The sequence below is a fragment of the Bubalus bubalis genome, chromosome 8 (assembly GCF_019923935.1).
Source record: "Bubalus bubalis isolate 160015118507 breed Murrah chromosome 8, NDDB_SH_1, whole genome shotgun sequence".
Lineage (NCBI taxonomy): Eukaryota > Metazoa > Chordata > Mammalia > Artiodactyla > Bovidae > Bubalus > Bubalus bubalis.
In genome coordinates, this window is record NC_059164.1 from 118,059,992 (window position 1) to 118,079,893 (window position 19,902).

Genomic DNA, 19,902 nt, shown 5'->3' on the forward strand with positions numbered 1-19,902 from the left:
CGGGGAAAAGGCCTGGTGCCTGAGGCCAAGAAAATATTCTTTATTTTTAAGAGTAAAATAATCATAACACCAACACCAAAAGTAGTTATAAGTTTTGCAAAGAGTCGGTCGCGACGGAGCGACCAACGCTTTTACTTTACACTTTCACCTCCATGACACAGGACACTTGTATTACGTTTTCTACGATTACAGAGTCGTAAAATATCTCCAGGACAATGAAAGGCGTAAGTAACCGATGGGTAAGCTAGTGCACACAGCATACCCTTAGTCTCTTTTTTACTCATGTAGAAATTCTGTGCTGTATTTTCTGACAGCTTGTTGTTGTGGTTTACGTCGCTAAGTTGTGCCCTGTTCTTTCGAGACCCCGTGGACTGCAGCCTGAAAGGTTCCTCTGTCCATGGGATTCCCCAGGCAAGAATACTGGGGTGGCTTGTCATTTCCTTCTCCAGGGGATCTTTCTGACCCAGGGACTGTACCTGCGTCTCCTGCATTGGTAGGTGGATACTTTACTGCTGAGCCACCAGAGAAGCCCCTTTCTGACAGCTGGGATCTCACAAATTTAGAAAGATGGATACAGAACAGATTATAAGGGGGGAAGCTTAGAAAGAACTGATATGTCCATCAGCAAGAAACTGTTGATTGAAGGCAGTCCCTTGACCACAGATGACGGCACAGTAATGCCCGTGTTCCTTCCAGGGCGGGCAGGGCGGGCTCCACCACCTAAGCACCCTTTGAGTTCAGTCCGCGTGTGTATCTCTCTCCAAGACCCTGTATTCACAATTTGGAAACACAAAAATCTCTACAAAGCACATTTTCCCCCGACAGGTAATTGGGTGTGAAACCTGATGTACACTGACCTGAGGCCGTTTATAATTGTCAGTGTGAATATTCATCCATTTTACGGCCGGGAATTCCAGAATGTGGCAACTGAAAACACACACACACACGTTTTGAGTTTGGTTTTGTTGAGGGACCTTACTGAGGACTATAGCCGGGAAATCGTCCTCTCCGATGGCTCTGGGGAACTGCTCCAAAGAGGCCAGGGAGGAGCCAGGAGTTCTGGTGGAAAACAAAGTTGAACATCAAAACATTACTGCTGGTCACATAAACCAGCCACTCAGGTTGGTGGCTTTAATGCTCTGCTGTGTGTGGGGAGATGCAAGAGTCTGGGTCATTCAAATTAACCCTACACGTGTGTCTCGGCTGCGGAGGGCCTGCGAGCTGTTTCTCTACATCCTGAATTCAGCATGCACTGTCTGCGGATGGGGTCGGGGGGCCGCAGTGGTTGATGTCTGGATGGTGAGTCACATGCTTCTGTCCACAGATACGAGGGACTATGCAGTCCTCGCACTGATTTACCCCTCCAAGTCAGGGAGAATTCAGAAGTCCAAAGCATGTTTGGCCCCAGGAGTTTTTCAGAAGGGCTTGCCGACCCACCTGTGTGCATCACGAGTAACAGATGTGGCACTTGAGGCTCTGAGAGGCTGGAAGCGACCTGCCCAGAGCACTCCGTCTGCACGGGTCTGGCTGGATGCTGGGCTCTGAGAGGCTGGAAGGACCTGCCCAGAGCACTCCGTCTGCACGGGTCTGGCTGGATGCTGGGCTCTGAGAGGCTGGAAGCGACCTGCCCAGAGCACTCCGTCTGCACGGGTCTGGCTGGATGCTGGGCTCTGAGAGGCTGGAAGCGACCTGCCCAGAGCACTCCGTCTGCACGGGTCTGGCTGGATGCTGGGCTCTGAGAGGCTGGAAGCGACCTGCCCAGAGCACTCCGTCTGCACGGGTCTGGCTGGATGCTGGCTTCACAAGACGTGGCACTGGACTGAACAGTGTCCCTGGTTTTCATATCCACCCAGGGCCTCAGGATGGGACCTGATATGGAGAAGCGTCTCTGCAGGCGTCCTGAGTGAAGGTGAGGTCTTACGGGATGTGGGCGGGGACCCCAAGCCCAGTGACTAGTGTTGGGAGTGAAAATGGAGAAAACGATCATCTCCATTCGTATCACATCGGGCCTTCTCATTACTGCACTGTGCAACAGTGTTGGTCAGTCAGTCGTGTCCGACTCTCTGCAACCACATGGACTAGCCCACCAGGCTCCTCTGTCCGTGGCATTCTCCAGGCAAGAATCCTGGAGTGGCTGCCGTGCCCTCCTCCACCAGGCTCCTCTGCCCACGGAGTTCTCCAGGCACGGACACTGGAGTGGCTGCCGTGCCCTCCTCCACGCACTCGCTGCTGCTGCTGCTGCTAAGTCGTGTCAGTCGTGTCCGACTCTGTGCGACCCCATAGACAGCAGCCCACCAGGCTCCCCCGTCCCTGGGATTCTCCAGGCAAGAACACTGGAGTGGGTTGCCATTTCCTTCTCCAGTGCATGAAACTGAAAAGTGAAAGTGAAGTCGCTCTCTCCAAATGTGAGGGGGGAGCTGCACTCACCAAGCTACCCGGGGAGCCCAGCTGGGGTCCTGTAGTTTAGCTCAGCTCTGACATGAGGATCTACCTCGGCCCCTCCCAGAAGCCAGCCCCAAGCCCAGGCCATCACCTGTGCCTCTGCCCAGCCTGCTCCACAGCAGAGCCCAGGACCCCCTCCTCTAGCCCAGCCCCTTCCAGAGCAGCTCGCAGGACGCTGGGCAGCAGTTCATTCACTGGATGGCCTGCCTCCCATGAAGGATGCAGGTCAGGGCCAGCCAGTGGGGAGAGACCCCCAGGCCAGGTTTTGGGGGCACTGAACCTCCTTTCCTCCCGAGGTGTCCCACCCTCCCAGAGCCCCACGTGGCCACCGACCGGGAAGCTCTCGGAATCCCTTCAGGTGGTGGCTTTCATGTATGTATAGCTTTGCGCTACGAGTGTGCTGGATTAAATGAGCGCCTGCTGGAGATGAAACTGGTGTCATTTCAGGGTGCTCAGAAGACCTCCCGTACCACAGTCCTTTATGTCTTGATGTAGAAAAGAATTCAGCAAGAGAGAAAGTGATTTATTAGAAAAGGACGCTAGTGAGGCTCACAAGCAGGTTGGTGAGGGGGTGTGGTGCCCCGAGAACTACTGGGCTCCAGCTTTATAATCAAAGAACTGGGCAGGGAGAGACCTTCTCTGTCTTTCCTGAGTGGATGGCATGCTCCCATCATCAGTTCCTCCTCCAGGTTGAGCAGGGGAGTTTTCTGGGCCCTGCATGGTCAAGCTAGGCCCACAAATCATTGCTCTTCCTATGCGCAGAGGACATGTCCTAGGGATCATTAACTTCCTGAGCTCCCTGGGCAGCGGCGGGTCTCTTGCCTCACTGTTTCACTGTCTGGGGGCAGGTCTCGTGTTCACGTTGCCTGGTTTTGTTGCTAAGCTAGCCTGCTTGGTTTTGTGGTTAAGCAAACCTGCTTTCTCGAGTGATCATTAACTCATAGGGTCTGCCATATTTTCCTGCTTACAGTCCCCTAGTGGGATGAGCTGTTTAGTCACCTGCTGTTCCCCTTTGCTCTGTTGATATCAGAGATGAGCTCACGCTCCAGCCCGTCCTGCCCAGAGGTCACCAGGGTGGGGCTGACAGTCCAACTCCTAATCATGGGGTTGGTTTCCCTGGCGATGCTCCTTAGGGGGTTCACAAACGTCACCCCATTCACAGGAGCCCAGGTGTGGTTGAAAGGGGCTTCTTATGAATCTCGAATTGTGGCTCAGGAATCCCCGGGTCTTAGCGGTCTGTGCCGATAGAGGAAGACTGTGCATACATTTGTGTTAAGTCCCCACTTGTCACTGGTGCCGGCTGACCAGCAGGGTTGATGTCCCTCTGCCATTTCTAAGCTTGGTCCTAACTTTCCTTTCGGCCGCACAGCATGTGGGCTATCGGCTCCTTGACCGAATTGAGCCCTTGTTCCGGCATTGAAGGCGTGGACTCTTAACCGCTGCCCCGCCAGGGAGGCCCCGATCCTAACTTTCTTGGGATTCCAGAGTACTTCCTGCTGTGTTCATCAGGACGAGCCCGCAGAAAGGAGAGACTGGTGCCGGCCCAGGATGCGGCCCGAGGGGGATGCAGCGGGGAGTCCAGGCTGGGGCAGGCCGGGGGACAGGGCAGGCGGGAGTCCAGGCCCTGCTCTAGGAGGCCTGGGGCATCTTAAAGAAAGCGCTGGAAGTCTGCCCCCTTACCGTTCACCTCGCCCCATTGGCCAGAGCTGAACTGGGGTGCTGTCTTCATTCTCAGTTCAGTTCAGTCCAGTCGCTCAGTTGTGTCCGAGTCTTTGCGATCCCATGGACCGCAGCACGCCAGGCCTCCCTGTCCATCACGAACTCCTGGAGTTTACTCAAACCCATGTCCATTGAGTCGGTGATGCCATCCAACCTTCTCATCCTCTGTCATCCCCTTCTCCTCCTGCCCTCAATCTTTCCCAGCATCAGGGTCTCTTCAAATGAGTAGTATAATTAAAACAAATTTCCCCTCACTCCAAAACCTTCTCTGATCTTAACAGACATAAGAAGTTACGTTTATTTTACTTTGTTGTAATCAGCGTACAGTTCTAAATGGCCAAGAACCTAGCGCTGAGGCTTAATTCTAGAGATCAAAGTGGGGAAAGTATAGGCAGGCAGGGCAGTTTCTACCAGATCCTTCCTGGAATCATCTGCTGACCCAGCAGGACTGAGGCTTCCACCCCAAAGCCCTGAGTTCCCTAAGGACCAGGAACCGCCCCCTGCCTCCCCATCACCCCGGAGCACTGAGTTCCCTAACGACCAGGAAACATGCCCCCCTGCCCCCCCATCACCCCAGAGCGCTGAGTTCCCTAACGACCAGGAAACATGCCCCCCTGCCCCCCCATCACCCCAGAGCGCTGAGTTCCCTAAGGACCAGGAACCACCCCCCCGTCAGGACAGGGGGCCCACCAGCTGGCGGAGGACCTCGGCTCTCCCGGGGTGGCTGGATCGTGGCCGTGCCCCACAGGGACGCTGGCCAACAGCCCCCTCCAGATTCAGCTGCAGCTCTGAGAGGATTTAAATCCCATCCAGTTGGATCTGGTTCCTCTGCCTCTATCGTTCTGACCCACAAATCCTGCTAATACCATGACTTTTTGCCAAGTGATGAGGGGCTAGAAAGACGAGGGGCGTCCAGCTGCTGTAAGGGCACTGAGAGCCACGTGGGTGCAGACAGAAAGGAAAGGAATGTGGGCCACAGCCAGCGGGCGCCAGGCAACCGGAGAGCTGGGTGCGGACACGGGCTTGCTCGCCTGTCAGGTCAGGTAAGCGAGGCTTCCGTCACCTGATGCCCGGAGAAAGGGGCCTGGAGCTGGGCAGTGAGCCGCCTGCTCGCCCGGGAAACCACCGCGGGGGCAGACCATGCAGCCGTCCTGGTTTTCCAGCTTCATAACTGCTTTCACTCTGGATAAAAAGGTGCAGTTAAGACAGACAAGAGCCCGCCTTACTTTCAGCCCTTGCCTGTGGCTGTCCCAAGTTGTCCCTGTCATCTGTTGAGCGGTGTGAGGTTTCCTGGGGTCGTCCTGGTGACGGCCGTGGGTCTGAGAGCCGCACAGTGTCTACGTGAGGGTGGCTGGCGGGCTCCCAGGCCTTCCTTCTTTCTGGAAAACACAGGCCTGCGTCGATGGCTAACGCCACTGATGCTCAGCGGGTGTGTAAGATGTTGTCAGGCGTGCAGACGTGCCCCTGGTGGGGTCCCTTTGCTGGGCCTTTGGGGCCCAGCTCTCAGAGCCCTGGGGGCTCCTGCGATGCCAGCCCGAGAAGTTTCATCTCTAAACACCTCTGAGTGGCTGGTGGTCTGCCTGCATCCTCTCCTCCCCGCCCCGGAGCACAGGGAGGCCTCTCCTTCCCGGAGGGTGACCGCTGGCCTAGCCGGCTGCTGAGCCAGTGTCCCCTGAGTCCATCAGAGAGTGAACCGGACACAGAACAGGAGCCGGCCAGGGACTGGGTGCTGGGGCACGTCTGTGTGGCCCTCTTCCGCATGCACAGCACAGGGGACTGCTAGGGGGCAGGGTCACGGGAAAGCAGCCCGCCCCCCAGCTCCTGCATTCCTCAGAGGGGCTCAGCCCCCTGAGCCTGACGCCCCCACGGCTGGCAGGACTGTGAGCCTGGGGCCCGCACCCAGGGAGCTCCCCCACTCCGGTCGGGAGGCTGCCTTCCGGCTACAGAATCGCCCCCGGCCCCCTAGGTTGCTCTTTGGGCCCTGGGCTGGCCGTCAGCATCCTTCCGGCTGGAACGAGCCCTCTGGGCCAAGGTTCTCCTGGACCACCATCTCCAGCCTCTGGGTGCAGGAAGGTGTCAGCACGCATTCACCCATCTAGTCCATAAACGTTTGCGGAGAACTACTCCGTGCTTCAGACCTGGAAGGCACTGGGGGTTGGGCACGGGGCTGTGGGTGCTGGCTGGAGGGGTAGCCAGCACTGGGAGGGTTCGGGCCACAGCGATTCTGATGGACGTCCCCAGCGAGGAGAGGCCTGGCAGGGTCTACTTCCAAAGGGCCTGATTTCCAGGGCACAGGGTACAGAAGACACAGGTGCTGGGCGCAGCTGCAGAGAGCGGTCCCCTCGCAGCCAGGGGACTCGGGAACAAGAGGGAGCAGGCCTTCTGTCCAAGCTGGGGAGCAGACCCTAGGTGACCCCCGCTTGGGCACCGGCCCTGGGACGCCCCTCCTCCCCCACGTCCGCTCCACTCCACACCAGGCCTCCCTAGGACAGGCTGGGAGTATCTTCCTCCTCCTCGACGTCAGAACAAAGTGAAGATGCTGTGGACACAGCTGGGGATTCTGTTGGGGAGAAAAATCTTTCCTTGCTCTTCTAGATTCTTTGGCCAGTCTAACAGTTAAACTGACATAAGACAGATTAACAGGAGAAAAGCAACTTCCATCCCTGCGGGGCTCCCACAAAAGCTGAACTGACTCTAGATACATGCGTGCTCAGTCATGTCTGACTCTTGGACTCGTGCAACCCCATGGACTGTAGCCCTCCAGGCTCCTCTGTCCTGGGGAATCTCCTGGCAAGAATACTGGTGTAGGCTGCCACGCCCTCCTCCCGGGGATCTTCCCGACCCAGGGATTGAACCTCTGACTCTGATTCTTCTTACTCTTCACCCACAGCATTGACAGGTGGGTTCTTTACCACTAGTGCCCCCTGGGAAGCCCAGGGTGACTCTGGCCCCCTTCAGTTACACATTAGATCATGGTCTTGCATGAATGTCTCTTTTCTTACAAGTGATGACGGTTACATGAGGCCACATAGGAAGCTTTCCTTATGAGATCATACGTGCTAAGACAGCTTGAGGCAAAACGTCAGGAGGCCTGTAACCTGCGTTCAGATGGCTCAGCAAAAACTGGAAAAGGAAAAAAGAGACTGAGCTGTGAGGAGGCGGCAGCAGTTGGCGAATGGAGGTGAAGATACCTGTTCATTCGACTGGTTTTTCAATTTTCCTGGAGTTCTGAGAAATTAAGAACTCAGAGTAGAGGGGCAGGGTCTGTGTTGAAGGGACAGTCCGTTAGGGCTGGGGGGTCAGGGGCCTGCCCTGGCTTGTCTGCCTGAACTGTGGCAGACCTGGGAGCCCTGGCTCCATCTCAGGGGGTGGTCCATTTGCTGGTGGCTACGTGCCGGGGAAGCCCTGTCCTGTGACCATAGGTTCCATTTCAACCCCAGGCAGCCCTTTCCAGGTTCCTCTGGGTTTCAGAACAGGAGGGTGTGTGAGGGAGGCTCAGGAGGGGGGACATGGGTCTACCTACGGCTGATTCATGTGGATGTTTGGCAGAAACCAACACAATCCTGCAAAGCAATTATCCTTCAATTAAAAGTAAATGATTTTTTAAAAAAGTCAAATATGTCAAGAGCTAAAGTAAAAAAGTAGCGGGGGGGTGGTGAGGGGAATATGCCAGCTTACTGGGAACGGGACATGGTCATCCTGCAGGGATGCTGCTGGAGAGGAGAGGCCATCCGTTGGAGAAGCTTTCAAAGAGTAAGCGAGGACCCATGTGGCTTCAGTTACAGAACCCGCGCTCCTTCTCTCCGCTTGTCCTTCTTAGAGTGTAGGAAGCGCCCTGACGGGCGGCGGATCTGCGGGACCGGCAGGTTCCCACTTCCTCCTCTTCTCAGCTGGGCGCTCTGTGTCCAGGCAGTGGGTCTGAGCTCTAAGGGAGGGCACCAAGCTGCTCTCACTCCTTTGCGGAGCAAGTGGCTGTCCTCTGGAGGAGGCCTCGCCTCCAGGAGTTCTTTCCTGTTCCCAGGCCCCCCGAGGCTGCCTCGGGCACCCCTCTGCCTCGTCTCTGAGCCTCAGTTTCCTCCTCTGGAGATCCGAGGGTCTTGGTTCTGGGCAGAGCAGCCGTGGAGAGGAAAGGGGAAGGGCGAGCAGGGGCTTTGCCTGCTGTGAGCACTGGTGTGAAGCCAGCTGCCCAAGCGCATCTGGTTTATTGCTTCAGATTTCCTCCAGGCGAGTCTTCCAAAGTGGTGATGCAACCCACCCAGCGGCCAGAACTCGGAGCACTTCCTTGGTGATGGAGGTAGTCCTCAAGCTTAGCCAGGCACTCAGTCCGAACCCTGAGATTCTCCATGAACCAAAGTCAGAGGCCGCTTTCCAGAAGCAGTGGGGGAATGAACTCTGGGCACGCCCTGGCACCTGGCTGGCCTGCGGGTCATCCGCTCTGCATTTCTTGGCTCACATGGGAAATAATAAATGTTCTGTATGTGTTGGTTAAATAAAGAAGAGGCCACGTGACTGAGAGGAAAAGGGACCCGACAGGCTGCATACACTGGGCCGTGGGACCCCCGCCCCAGTCCTGTCACCCAGAGTTCAACTCTCCCAGGCGCCCGATCCTCCTCCAGAGGAACCTCATCACGTGGACTCCTCCCAGATAGCCTGATAGTATTGGTTTGCAGTCTGAGTGCCTCCAGGATCACGGTCTGGGTACCCTGCAGGAGCCCAGTCCCCTGGGGAAAGCTCTAATGGCTTTGTTTCAGGCTCACCGCCTGCTGCCCAAGTCCAGTCCATGCTGCCCAGGGGCTGGGAGGGATTGGCGAGCGGCTGGCGGTGACTGTTCCGGAGGGAGTGTTGAAGTCTAGTGAGAGGGATGGGGGGTGGGGCTGAGCCTCGGACAAAGCCTGTGCTCGCATATGACCCGCCTGAGAGCTCCACCTCGGGCTTCCCTCCCATCTCTTCACTGTGATAACACACACTCAGCATGAACTTCACCGTGTGGACCGTCTCTAAGGCTGGAGGGACACACTCAACCACCATCATCTCCATCACTCACCTTGTAAAACTGACACTCTGTCCCCAGTAAACGCTGACTACCCCCCAACCAGCTCTTGGCCCCCCTCATCTACTTTCTATGAATTTAATGACCTTAGGGACCTCATGGGCTTCCCTAGTGGTGGTTCAGTGGTAAAAAAAAAATCCACCCGCAGTGCAGGAGACTCAAGAGATGTGGGTTCGATCCCTGGGTTGGGAAGACCCCTTGGAGGAGGGCATGGCACCCCGCTTCAGTGTTCTTGCCTGGAGAATCCCGTGGACAGAGGAGCCTGGTGGGCTACAGTCCATGGGGTCACACAGAGTCTGACACGACTGAAGCAACTGAGCACGCACACACAGGCACCTCAGTAGATGGAGTCTTAACGGCGTTTATTCTTTGGGGACTGGCTCATCTGCTCAAGGTCCATCCCTGTTGGGGCAGGGGGCAGGCTGTCCTTCCTGTTTAAGGCTGAGTCGCATGCCGTTGCGTGGGTGGACCACATTCTGTTTATCCATCATCCATGAAGGGACACTGGGCTGCTCTATCTCTGAGCTAGTGTGAATAATGCTGATGAACATGGTGTGCAAATGCCTCCTTGAGACCCTGCTTCCATTCTTTCATTTGTCTACTCAGGAGTTAGAACTGTTGGGTCACATGCTAGTCCTATTTTTAATTTAAATTATTTTATTTTATTTTATGGGCCCCACCGTGCGTGTATGTGGCATCTTGGTTCCCCAACCAGGGATTGAACGTGTGTCTCCTGCAATGGAAACAGGGAGTCTTAACTACAGGACTGCTAGGAAAATGCTTCTATTTTTAATTTTTTGAGGAACTAGAATACCACTTTCCCCAGCAGCTGCTCAGCCATCCCAGTGGGTGTGAGGTCATAAACAGCGAACAAGGGATTTTTGTCCCAGCATTGGACTCCTCTGACTCTGGCTTGTCTTTTCACTTTCCTAATTGTGCTTTTTTTAAAAAAAAAAATTAATTTATTTTTTATTGAAGGATAATTGCTTTACAGAATTTTGCTGTTTTCTGTTAAACCTCAACATGAATCAGCCATAGGTATTCATATATCCCCTCCCTTTTGAACCTCCCTCCCATCTCCCGCCCCATCCCACCCCTCTAGGTTGATATAGAGCCCCTGTTTGAGTTTCCTGAGCCATACGGCAAATTCCAGTTGGCTATCTATGTTACATACGGTAGTGTGAGTTTCCACGTTACTCTCTCCATGCACATGCTCACCCTCTCGTCCCCTCTCCCCAGGTCCATAAGTCTCTTCTCTATGTCTGTTTCTCCATTGCTGCCCTGCAAATAAAGTCTTCAGTACCATTTTCTAGATTCTGTATATGTGCATTAGAATATCATATTTATCTTTTTCTTTCTGACTTCACTCTGAATAATAGGTTCTAGGTTCATCCATCTCATTAAAGCTGACTCAAATGTGTTCCTTTTTATGGCTGAGTAAGAGGAACTAAAAAGCCTCTTGATGAAAGTGAAAGAGGAGAGTGAAAAAGTTGGCTTAAAGCTCAACATTCAGAAAACGAAGATTATGGCATCTGGTCCCATCACTTTGTGGGAAATAGATGGGGAAACAGTGGAAACAGTGTCAGACTTTATTTTTCTGGGCTCCAAAATCACTGCAGATGGTGACTGCAGCCATGAAATTAAAAGATGCTTACTCCTTGGAAGGAAAGTTATGACCAACCTAGACAGCATATTCAAAAGCAGAGACATTACTTTGCCAACAAAGGTCTGTCTAGTCAAGGCTATGGTTTTTCCAGTGGTCATGTATGGATGTGAGAGTTGGACTATAAAGAAAGCTGAGCGCCGAAGAATTGATGCTTTTGAACAGTGGTGTTGGAGAAGACTCTTGAGAGTCCCTTGGACTGCAAGGAGATCCAACCAGTCCATTCTAAAGGAGATCAGTCCTGGGTGTTCTTTGGAAGGAATGATGCTAAAGCTGAAACTCCAGTACTTTGGCCACCTCATGCAAAGAATTGACTTATTGGAAAAGACTGGTGCTGGGAGGGACTGGGGGCAGGAGGAGAAGGGGACGACAGAGGATGAGATGGCTGGATGGCATCACCGACTCGATGGATGTGAGTTTGAGTGAACTCCAGGAGTTGGTGATGGACAGGGAGGCCTGGTGTGCTGCGATTCATGGGGTCGCAAAGAGTCGGACACGACTGAGCGACTGAACTGAACTGAATATTCCATTGTGCACATGTACCACCACTTCTTGATCCATTCATCTGTTGATGGACATCTAGATGCTTCCATGTCCTAGCTGTTGTAAATAGTGATGCAATGAACAGTGGGATACATGTGTCTCTTTCAATTTTGGTTTCCTCAGTACTCTTGCCTGGAAAATCCCATGGACAGAGGAGCCTGGTAGGCTGCAGTCCATGCGGTCGCAAAGAGTCAGACATGACTGAGCGACTTCCCTTTCACTTTTCACTTTCACTCATTGGAGAGGGAAATGGCAACCCACTCCAGTGTTCTTGCCTGGAGAATCCCATGGACGGGGGAGCCTGGTGGGCTGCTGTCTGTGGGGTCACACAGAGTCGGACGCGATTGAAATGACTTAGCAGCAGGGTATATGCCTAGGAGTGGGATTGCAGGGTCATATGGTGGTTTTATTCCTAGTTTTTTAAGGAATCTCCATACCATCTTCCATAGTGGCTGTATCAATTTACATTCCCATCCACAGTGCAAGAGTGTTCCCTTTTCTCCACACCCTCTCCAGCATTTATTGTTTATAGACTTTTTGATGATGGCCATCCTGACCAGTGTGAGGTGATATCTCATTGTAGTTTTGATTGCATTTCTCTAATAATGAGTGATGTTGGGCATCTTTTCATGTGTTTGTAGCCGTCTGTGTGTCTTCTAAAAACAGTGGTTCGACGCCACCAGGTAAGTGGCAATGCCTCAGCCACATGCGTGCTGTCAGGCCCGAGAGCCCCTTCCATCCTTGTCAAGGAGAGTGCTAGCCTTCTCTCCTTTCATACAAGGCTATGTTTTTTGATGAACAAAAGTTTTTGCTTTTAATGAATCCAGTTTTTCATTTTTTTCTTTTATAGTAAATGGTTTTTGTGCCTGTACAAATATTTTCACCTGTGTTTTCTGCTAGAAGTTTTATAGTTTTAGATCGACATTTGGGCCTATGATATCCTTTTGAAAATTAATGTATTTTTGGCTGAAGTGAGTCTCCATTGCTGTGCAAGCTTCCTCTAGTTGCAGAGAGCAGACTACCCTCTAGCTTTTTCATCACTTAAATTACACTAATCGTCATTTGTCCCTGCCATGATACTGGCCAGCCAGTTGGGCATCAAGGAAAAGCCACTGTTTTTTCTTTATCTTTTTTAAAAAACTGAAGCGCAGTTACCTTACAGTGTTTCAGGCGCACAGCAAGTGATTTGGTTACACACATACATACAGGTATGAACTATATTCCTTTTAACAGTTATTTTCCATTGTGGTTCATTACAAGACGCTGAGTGTGTCTCCTTGGGAACAACAGGGAACTAGTGGCCAGCGGCGCTAGTGGTAAAGAGCCCGCCTGCCAGTGCAGAGAAGCACGAGATGCGGGTTTGATCCCGGGTCGGGAAGATCCCCTGGAGGAGGGCACGGCGACCCACTCCAGTGTTCTGCCTGGAGAATCCCATGGACAGAGGAGCCTGGCGGGCTGCAGTCTGTGGGGTCACAAAGAGTCGGACAGTCCTAGGAACTGGGTTGCTGGATCATATGGTGCTTCTGTTGTGTGTGTGTGTGTGTGGGCTGGGGGCATATGGGATCTTAGTTCCCTTGCCAGGGATTGAACTCCCTGCAGTGGAAGCATGGAGTTTTAAGCACTGGACCACCAGACAAGTCCGTATTTTTAATTTTTTAAGGACCCTCCATACTGTTCTCCACTGTGGCTGCAGCAATCTACACTCCCTCTGACGGTGCAGGAGTGTGAATTTCCCCACACCCGCTCCAGCCCTTGTGTGTAGACTTTTTGAGCATTCTGACCTGCGTGGAGACTTTTGATTGACACGTTCCTGTCGGCCGTTGAAGGCAGTGTTCTGAGTAGAGAAACACATACGCTAAATATGTATGTGAAACTGCCCACGTCTCACTCAACACCTGGAGGTTTCACCATACCCTTTACCGCGACGCTAATCTTCAGAGTCCGGCGCACATACTCGGCACAGCAGTCACTGTGGTTCCTGTCTCACCGACAGGGAACCGAGGCTCCTGGCAGTGTCAACGTCACAGCCGGGCACAAAGCTAAGCTCGTGCCTCAAGTGCTGGTGGTCCCAGCGGAAGAGCAGCCTTTCTCCTTCTGGGCCCCGGCGCTGGCACTGCGTCCCCTTTCCACTCAGCCAAGACCACACCGTCCTGAGGTCCGGCAGCATGACCGTTTTTAGATACAAGTTCCTCCCTGGTCGTTGTCTGTCGAGATGAAGGACCTTCTCTAGTGCTCGCCCTTTTCGCATGCTGAATACGTTCTGGAATCCCAAAGCTCCTCACGGCTCTCTGCAATCCATCTGTGTCCTCCTTGCCTCCTCCCCTTGGGGGTCCTGTGTCAGATGGGGGGGGTCCCACCTCTGACCCCTCTGTCACTACCCCTCGACTTCTCATCTGTTTTAAAGGAACGTGAGTTTCTTGACTTTTACGCCGGGTTCCAAGCATCCAGACTCCTTGAGAATGACTTTAAGCTTCGCTTTCTCTCCAGCATCTTCTGTTCCTTTTCTGTCCACGGCCTCTTTAGTTAGAAACACGCAGGAATGTCTGTCTTTGCAGAAACAAACACAGCAAAGCCAGGTAAACACCAGGCCTTCCCGTGACCTTGTCTTTCTCGGTATCTTCTTTCCTTCCTTCTCTCTTGGGGACAAACCCGTCTAAGTGCTGCCAGGGTTTCCCACCAAGCACCAGGCTGTAATCCAGTCTCCTGGAATCACTCCAGGAAAGGCCACTGACCTGCGAACCATGAACTGTTCTCAGCTCCCCTCCGTCTTTTCTTACTTGACGATGTTAACTATTTCCTGGGCTCACCCCTACTGCCAGCTTTTCGCTCAGCTGCTCCTCTTCCCATGGCAACGAGGCTCTGAAGCCTTGGTGCGCAGCTCTGACAGGCCTTGGGAGGGCTGGGTCCCGGTGACACCACCTGCTGTGTGTTTCCAGCAGACCCCCTTGGTCCCTTTTCCCCACAGCCAACGTCTGCACTGTCTTCACCCACACCAGCTCTTCCTCCTGGTCAGAACCTTCACAGTGTGGAATCGAGTCTTCCTTTCCTTCACCCCCACACCTCGTCAGGCACAGGTGCTCGAGATTTTTCTTTTTCTTCTATAATCCAAAAATGTTTCCAAGGTTTCACGGTCACCGTTTCCTTTCATTGTCCAGTGAAATAATTTGAGTCTCCTTCTAAAGTCCACCTGCCAATGCATGGGACTCGGGTTCGGTGGCTGGTCCGGGAAGATCCCACAACAAAGCCCAAGGGCCTCGACTACTGAGCCTGCAGGCCTAGCGCCGGTGCCCCGCGACGAGAAAGGCCACCACCGGCCGGTGCCCCGCGGCGAGAGGGGCCACCACAGTGCGAGGCCCTCGCATCACAACTGGAGAGGAGCCCCCGCTCACAGGAACTAGAGAAAGCCCCTGAGCAGCAACAGAGACCCAGGCCGGCTACACTCAATCAATCATTAAAAAATATGGTTAAAAAAAGAGTACATCTATTAAAAAATAATAATAATAACATGACTGCAAGAAATCCAGAACCTGTCCCCTCCCTGGGCTCCTCTTCTAGGGTCTCTGGGCTGGGATCCGCCCCGTGGTCACTGTCTTTTGAGCACAGGCATGGCCCCCGCTTCATTCCTCAAGTTGACCTTTCACACACAAAAAGATAACACCAGGCTGGAAAGGCTGATCCCCATTTCTGCAGCCCTGAGATGTCACAGAAGGAATGAAAACGCTTGGAAACAGCTCATGATCCGACATCAGTGATCACAGGTCCCTGGGCTCCCTGCTGTGTCCTTCCTCCAAGGTGGCCCTTCCAGCCATCCTCCCAGCCAGGCCTCTACCCCCCACCCCGAGCCCTCCCTTCCTGTCCACCTTCTGCAGTTAAAACAGGCACAACTTTTGCAAAGATGCTCTTCTCCACAGTGTCACCACGTCACACAGCCCTCCAGTCAGCCTCTCTCCGCTAGACTTCGTTGACACCCGTAACTTGCAGAGCCAAAAAGGAGGTTTCCTTCTGAAATGAGAGGCCTGTCGCCATTCCTACAGTGTGGGACAGCTTTAGTTTTACAGAGTACTAATTAGTCATTTAATCAGCTTCTTGGTGACCCTTGGATGGATTTCCTGTCTGGAGTTCTCTCCACCCACACAGGGCTTCAAACATTAACTCCTCCTGGTCTTTCAGAACTCACTCAAGACGGCCGCTTCTGAATGGAGACGCAGATGTAGAGAGCTGACCTGTGGACGCAGTGGGGGAGGGGGAGAGTGGAGCAAACGGAGCAGGTAGCATCAGCATATATACACTAGCCTGTGTAAAGTGGATCGTTGATGAGAAGTTGCCGTGTAACCCAGGGAGCCCACTCTGGTGCTCTGTGATGACCCAGAGGGGTGGGGTGGGGGGAAGGCAGGGGGGCTCAAGAGGGAGGGGCTATGTGTATAATTATGGCTGATTAGAATCTGCCTGCGATGCAGGAGACCTGGGTTCCATCCCCAGGTGGGGAAGATCCCCTGGAGGAGGGTATGGCTACCCACTCCAGTATTCTTGCCTGGAGGACTCCATGGACAGAGGAGCCTGGGGGGTTACAGTCCTTGGAGTCACAAAGAGTCAGACACGACTGAACGATGAAGACTTTTCACTTTCCTTTTGCTTTTTTTTTGTTTGTTTTTGATAGGTAAGAAGTAGATTTATTCAGATTCAGAGAGAAGCACTCTCCACGGAGTGTGGGCCATCGCAGAGGGTGAGTGCAGCTTTGCATTTTTGTATGGCAGAAACAACACAGCATTGTAAAAATTAAAAATACAAAGCAAACAAAAAAAGATTGGCTTCTTCTGAGGAGTTTTTCTCCATCTGTGCCCTGCGCCCCCCACCCCCATCCTGGTTTGAATGTCTCCCCTCTGGGCCCTGGAGCCTGTAAGCTTAGATCCCCGAAGCTCTGGCCGACAGTACTGGAAGCTCTGGCTTATGGACCTGTCTTCTTCAACGGATGCAGAGGTCCTCGAGGGGAAGAGTCCTGCCTTCTTTGAGCCCTGGTGTACAGTAGATGCTCAACGTATGCACACGAGATGGATAAATGAAAACATACTCATGTTTATCCCACAGCTGTATTCAATCTCTCACTTCACACCACTGTACTATGGAGTTATGGAAGACTCATGATTTCAACTTCATAAACATGATTTTGTTAGTTTTGAAAAGTAATAGTAAAATAAAAATATTTTATACACAAAAGTTCAAACAATACTTCAAATCATGAAAAAGAAAGTGAGGGGACTTCCCTGGTGGTTCAGTGGCTAAGACTCCAAGCTCCCAGTGCACAGGGCCCGGGTTTGATCCCTGGCCGAGGAACGAGATCCCACGTGCTGCAAGTAAAGATCTGGCTGTCACAACTAGGGCCTGGCACAGCCAAGGATATAGGTTTTAAAAAAGAAAAGAAAAAAGTGAGAATTATGAACATTCTTCCAGTTCTCCATGAGTGTGTTGAACTGGTAGAATATGCCATCCTAGGTATGACTCTTGGGCATAAAGATTATTTGGCAACTTCCTTTATTTTTGAGAAACTGCAGGAGCAGGAGAAACTGAGAACAGAATCAAACTTTACCCTTTTGTGGGGGAAATTTGCATTTGTAAGAGAAATCTCCATTTGTATCTGCATCCCAGGTGGCAGTGGTACAGAATCTGCCAGCAATGCTGGAGACTCCAGTTCCATCTCAGGGTTGGGAAGATCCCTGCAGGCGGAAATGGCAACCCATTGCAGTTATTCTTGCCTGAAATCTCATGGACAGAGGAGACTGGCAGGCTAGTCCATGGGGTTGCAAAGAGAGGGACACAACTGAGAACATACATGTTAATAAAACCTGTATTTACTTTTCTCTTTTGTATTTCATTATAGGGAGTTTCATTATAACCAAGAACTCAAAAGCAAAGACAGAAAATTATATGTGTACAGTCCCATCCACCTCTCCCTCCCCGCAAATACAATTTTACTAGAAGGAGAGCACTGTCTCAATAATGCAAGTTGGATACATTCGATGTTAGTAAGCATAATTACATTATTATTTTTATGGCTTGCAAAGTATTCCTGATGAGGAACAGATTATCTCCAAAGTCGATATCAGTAACCTTGTACGTTCTTTTTTCTTTCATTTTCTGTTCTTGAATTTATTGCCTCAGGGCAAATTATTTACAAATGTTATTCTTCCATCAGAGATGAATTTTTTAGGATAGTAAAACTTGCCAAGCTGTCATTAAGGACCTTCACCTTTGGCCCCTGGGCTCGGCAGGGGGCCTGTGTGCGTGTGCCGGGATACAAATTCTCTCCTATCACTTGCACGTTTGGCTGGGGAGAAGTCCATGCCTTTTATCAGTTTCTCAAAGAGGCAGAAGTTTCTCGACACAGAAGAGCTATGATTTCCTGAGTATCACTATGTGATAGGCACAGAGCCCAGCGCAGACAGTGACCCTTCCCAGGAAGTCCATATCCCCATTTTACAGATGGGGAGCCAAAGTCGGTCTCCCTGCTCTTCCTTCCAACCTGCAAACTGCAGGTTAGTCCTGGCCAGGCTTCCCTTCCTACCAGGTTACCAGCCCGAGGCCCTTCCCCCCACGCGTCTGCAAATGCAAATGCTTGCGGTTCCCTTTTGGAATCTTCTTCCACGGAAGTACCGTCCGGCAGCACCGCCATCGGAGCTAATACTTAATGTACAATGTCTTTCATCGCTGAAGATCTTCCCTGTTGTTTCACAGACAGCTCTTTACAGATGGAGTACTGGCTAACGTTCAGCGTGTTTGGCCCCCTGGAATGCCGGGAGGCGCTTTGTTGGTACCGTTTGGTTTCCTCCCGACACAGTTCACTGCATGGACAGATGTTTTAATACGTTATTGGTTTGGAGGGAGACCAAGTTATTTGTGGCTAGCCCACTAGACCACGTCTCTCGCTGCTTGCATGTCCAGGTTAGCTCCCGCTCGCCTCAGGTGGGGTCTCATTTAATGTGAGACGTCGCTCGTCGCCCGATGGCACTGTTACCGCGGAGGGAAAGCCTGGGGGCCCGCAGACAGACAGGGTTGCGTGCGGCGCCGGTACTGCGGGAAATTCCAGCCCCGCCGAGGTCATCTCCGCTTCGTCAGGAGACGCGAAAACCCAACACCGCTGAGCCGCCCCGCCCGGGGAGGCTTCTGTAAGCTTCCAAAGGAAGGGATCGAGAATTGACTCAGAGTAGACACATTTTCTTTTGCTAACTGGTCACCTGCCCAGAGCCAGGTAAGTAACACAGGGAGGGCTGAAGAAACACAAGAAATGACTGCACAGAATCCAGGGCGCGAAGACCAACACCCACAGCGCCCACGCCTCAGGCCCCAACGGACACGGACGCCGCGCCAGGAACCGGCACGCGGCGCCGCGCGGCTGCCGGCGACCGGGCCTCGGCTGCGCATGCGCGCTGTCTGCCGCGTCCCGGGCCGCGCAGAATCTTCGGGAAGGCGGGGGAGGAGGGGGTCGGGGCGGCCGGGGCTTTGCGCACGCGCGGCCTCAGGGCCGGGCGGAAGTGTCGTCGCTGCGCCGCCGCCGCCTGACGCACTTCCTGTTTGTTGTTGGAGAAAGGAGAGAAAGGAAAGCGCGAGGACCGTCGCCGCCTCCGCCACCGCGCCGGAGCCGAGGAGCCCCGACTGTAGCCCCAGCGCGCTTTCCGCCGCTGGCTCCCGCGTCCTCGGTGAGGGCCGCCAGCGGCCGGGGCGAGGGCCCGGCGGCCCAGCTGACCCGGGCCTAGGCTGCGGCGTGTGGGGCCGGGGGCCGAGGACTCGGGGAAGGGGCCTGAGGGCTGGAGACGGGTTTGGTGTGGGGCCGGGGCCGGGCCGCGCCGGGCGCGCCGGGGACGGCGGCAGGCCGCGGGCCGGGCTGGGGGTTGCGCGTCGGGGCGGGCTCCGGCCGTCCCCTCGCCCCCTTCAGCGCTCCTCCCCCCCACCTCGGCCGCCGCCTGTCCCGGCGGCCCCCTCCTCCCGGCGCCCTGGGGCCCCCGCGCCGGCGGTTGGGGCCGGGCGGGTGCCGGGACCGGGCGGCGGGCTCGGGGAAGGGGGCGAGGGAGCTGCCGCGTGGGAGGCTGAGGGTCTGAGTGTTTGAAGGCCCCGCGGGGACGTCCCTGAGCCCAGGAGGGAGGCGGGTTTGCGGGAGGAGCGGGGGGCCGCGTGTCCGGAACTCCCCGCCGGCTCCTCCGAAGCGTGTGGATGGTCGGTCGAAACGACGTGTTTGGCTTTCAGCTCACCAAAACGGTTCGCTTGGTTTCTGTTCAGGGTGTATGGCAGTTTATATAACTGAAGTTTCTGTCAAGTTTTGCCCAAGTAAGAAAGAATTGACGCAAGAAGTGAACATTGCAAACTTGGGTTGTCTCGCGAAATGTTTTCCGAGTGTGTGTCGCCAGTCAGGACGTTTAAATCTCACTGCTAACTCACGGACCACGGGAAGGACACGGCCTTTGTGGACAGGTCTCCGCACCACCCGGGGGTGCCT

At 53.6% G+C, this 19,902-nt stretch overlaps 1 protein-coding gene and 1 non-coding gene across 6 annotated transcripts in view; one reads left to right on the forward strand and one right to left on the reverse strand.

The window, feature by feature from the left end:
• Positions 1-12,074: 12,074 nt before the first annotated feature.
• On the reverse strand, positions 12,075-12,200 carry LOC112586701. Its single transcript, XR_003111194.2, has one exon. It is a non-coding gene; the product is annotated as a U6atac minor spliceosomal RNA (small nuclear RNA).
• A 6,744-nt stretch (positions 12,201-18,944) lies between these two features.
• DNAJB6 (DnaJ heat shock protein family (Hsp40) member B6) overlaps positions 18,945-19,902 on the forward strand; it is a 51,274-nt gene continuing 50,316 nt past the window's right edge. For 4 of the 5 annotated variants that reach the window (XM_044947124.2, XM_025291949.3, XM_044947125.2 and 1 more), the window contains exon 1: positions 18,953-19,108. The gene's annotated coding sequence lies outside the window, so the exon portion shown is untranslated. Of the gene's footprint in view, positions 19,109-19,902 lie in introns of all 5 variants that reach the window. The other variant, XM_025291952.3, reaches the window with a different exon arrangement.